General features: G+C 42.7%; 1 long non-coding RNA gene across 1 annotated transcript; it reads right to left on the minus strand.

The window, feature by feature from the left end:
- Positions 1–1,068: 1,068 nt before the first annotated feature.
- On the minus strand, positions 1,069–2,860 carry LOC122225537. Its single transcript, XR_006205233.1, has 3 exons — positions 2,708–2,860; positions 1,489–1,684; positions 1,069–1,158 (listed from the first exon to the last, which is right to left on the minus strand). It is a non-coding gene; the product is annotated as an uncharacterized LOC122225537 (long non-coding RNA).
- Positions 2,861–3,572: the final 712 nt, after the last annotated feature.

Consider the following 3,572-nt stretch of genomic DNA (forward strand, 5'->3'; position numbering starts at 1 on the left):
GTCCACCCCACTTCCACTGCCAGGCGTCCCACACTCCATTGACATGGGGTTTCCTGCTGTTCCCTGAACATTCATGCTCCTGTGCCTTTACACCTCTGTTCCTTCTGTCAGCATGGCCCTCCTGCCACACCTTTAACTTTAAGACCTTGATCAAAACTCATTTCAACTGGGAAGCTGGCTCCAGATCCTACAGGCTAAGCTATTTCTATTTCCTCTCTGCACAATGCACTCAATACATATAAACTGAATGAATGAATGGATGAATCATATGATAAGCAAGATTGAGTGAACACACAAGACATGTGACTTACTGCCATATTGCTACCTCTGTGGTCAGTTGTTGTTTATCTAAGTGTCTGCTCTGAGCGACTGTGTAAGTAGGGGGAAAGCAGTGGACACAGTTTTTCCATGAAGGTTGTCTTGTATCATGGCCATTAAGTTAATTCTGCATGAAGCCAGTCAAGATAGCCTAATATACTTTTGTAAAAGTGTGGCCTTTACAACTATTAAAGCAAGACGATTAGGGACAAACCGTCTCATTTCCTTCCTCAATTTCACAGCATTCTTTTTTTTTTTTTTTTTTAACGTTTATTTATTTTTGAGACAGAGAGAGACAGAGCATGAATGGGGGAGGGGCAGAGAGAGGGAGACACAGAATCTGAAACAGGCTCCAGGCTCTGAGCCATCAGCCCAGAGCCCTAGGCGGGGCTCGAACTCACGGACCGCGAGATCGTGACCTGAGCTGAAGTCGGACGCTTAATCGACTGAGCCACCCAGACGCCCCAACACAGCATTCTTTTAAAAAGAGAAGAGATGTTAGCATGAGCGCTGGGTTGGTTTTTTTTTTTTTTTTTTTTTTTTTTTTCCATTTCAGGAATGTTAAAAATATGATGGAAAAAAGCTTAATTACTTCAAGGTCTAGTATGTTTAAATGCTTTAACATCTATAAAAGCCCAATTGTATCTTTCTGTTCATTATGATTCTATCTCAGGAGAAGGGTTACATTTTTTTTGGTCCCTTTTTGACAAGGAGAAGATAATTTATCAAGGAAAATGGCACCAAATGGCATGTTTTTTGAGCAAAAATATTTACTTAATTGTCCAACTTTTCTGGACTCCTTCAGGATACTATTTCTTCCTCAGGAACAGAATGAAGGCTCTGTGACACGGAAAAAACAAAAAACAGTTTCAGTCTGGGTGCGGGATACTTGTGCTTTCTTTTCCTCCAGCTCAGTTGCTCGGCTATGGCAAAAACAGAAATTCAACTGAGTAGCATTTTTGTTCTAAAAACATCTAAAATTCATCTTGAATCCGTATCTCTTCTGGGGAGAGAAACTAAATCCATTCTAACAAGTAATTAAGCAAACAAACAAAAACTCCCCTAAAACCACAGTCTCCTCTGGCACCTGTCTACGCCTGCTTCCTGCCTGCACCTCCGCCCCTGGAGCTTCTTTGGGAGCCACCTCCTTCTGCACGCGCCATCTCTCACCTGGCCCACTGTCACGGAGGGCTCACTCCGGGACACAGGGCTGAGTCACACCAAAGCTGCATGCGGGAACTGTGGGTAAGACAGCTGAGAATGAGAAGTGGTCGTCCCATGTCACGTTACAACTTTATTCCTGATTCCACTAGTCGTCCCAGCTTCCTGAGAACTCCAGATGAAATTTATTCGAGATTTCATATCCCTGGTAATTCAGGGGGGGGGGAAAGCCTAAAATTTTTCTCCAAATCTCTATTTCCCAGCACATTCTTAATTCAGGCTCAAGGCTTTATTCATTCAATTTCATTTACAAAAAGGCATTAACTACTTCCTCTGCTCTGTGCTGTATTTCCTATAGATATTGACTTTGAATTCATGGTAAGCCCTCAGAAAGGATTTAGAGTTTGGACAATTTAGAATTTTTTTTTGAAACATTTTATTTTTAAGTAGTCTCTACACCCAACACCGAGCTGAAACCCACCATCCCGAGATCAAGAGTCATGTTCCGCTGACTGAGCCAGCCAGGTGCCCCTAAACAATTTAGAATTCTGAATCAACTTCTCCATCTACAAAAAGGATCCAAAGTTAATAAATTGTCTTTTCTACTTGTACAACCAACTATCTCACTGTACTTGAGCAATTATGGCATATCCCAGAGAAGGAGATAAGGGAGAGGGACGTGGGGAATTTTTTATTTACAGAAAAAGTATCTAGGGGTATCTTTTGGCTCATTGTCTTAATTTTTTATGCTAAGTATCTGTATGAATTTTTGCAAAGGAGAACAAGATTCACGATAGAGGTAAGTCAAACCATTATACTGTACACCTTAAACTTATCCAGGGATGCATGTCAATTATATCTCAATAGAATGGAAAAAAATAAAAGAACAAAAATTACAGAAAGAAGTACTGCTGAAGGAAAGGGTATCAGCCACAGTTCTTAGACATGTCATTGTGGTACATTTAGTTTCATCTCATTTCAAGTCCTGTATATGAGCACCTGCTAGGTGCTAGGCACTGCATTAATGTCGAGAGTAAGTTCTATTTCTGCCCAATAGAGATATAATGCAAGCTACACGTGTAATTTTAAAGTTGCTATAAGCCACGTTAAAACCATTACAAGGACATAGGTGAATGTGGTCTGGTCTGACCGACCTTCAGTCTCACCCTACCATTCCCACCCTCTGCCCCAGAACTTCAGCCTCCCAAGGCCACTAAGTTCCTCCTACAAGCCCGTCTGTTCCTCCTTGGGCCTTCCACTAGTTCCTGCCTCTGCCTGGTGGCTCCTCCCATGTTGTTGCCCCGAATTCTTGTCATCTGGTAGAGTAATGCAGTGATGGCTGATAGGAGCCTGGTGTCGATGCAGCCCTGGTCACGATGAAGGAGGGAACACTACTTTCATCCAGTCATAAAGAATGGAATCCAAATGGTGGAACTTTGGACTCCATGACAACAGGCTTTCATCTGGGAATGTGTAGACTGTTTTCACCGAGGAACTTGAAGCTAACAGGGTGGGTGACACCATAAACCCATTCTACCCTCTATCCGCTAAGCCATGTACCCTGGCACAGAGCTGCCATCTTCTCGAAGGAAAGAATGATTTTTCTAACTTCTACAAAGCCACTGTATTGGCCAGTGGCAGCTCTGTGCTGCAGGTGGAGGAGGAAAGAGCCCTCATCAGCCCCTCTTAAAATGTATCTTGCAAGTGGCTCCCTACGTTGTTCTATGTAGTCTGGGATACACATATTTGTGTATTTGTGATAATTCTTACATCTCAGCTATAAGATTCACACGAGGAGAGACAGAAAAAGAACAGAAATATCAATCATTTCACTAAATCTTATTTTGGGCCCAACATGAATCATCTGCCCTCAAGACTCTGGTTCCCTGACATTCAGATGGAGTTTTCCATGACAGCAGGAGGCATGGGCTTCTGTCTCCTACTTTCTCAGAAATGAGCCTTAACTAAGAATTAGGGGAGAGCAGAGTCACATCCAGATGTAAGGGGCCTTCTGGAGAAAAGTCTGAGACCATGGGTATTGGAGATCACTATTGTGGTGGTGTAAAACCTCCTTTACAATATCACCCGCACTC

Source organism: Panthera leo, chromosome B4, assembly GCF_018350215.1.
Source record: "Panthera leo isolate Ple1 chromosome B4, P.leo_Ple1_pat1.1, whole genome shotgun sequence".
Classification (NCBI taxonomy): domain Eukaryota; kingdom Metazoa; phylum Chordata; class Mammalia; order Carnivora; family Felidae; genus Panthera; species Panthera leo.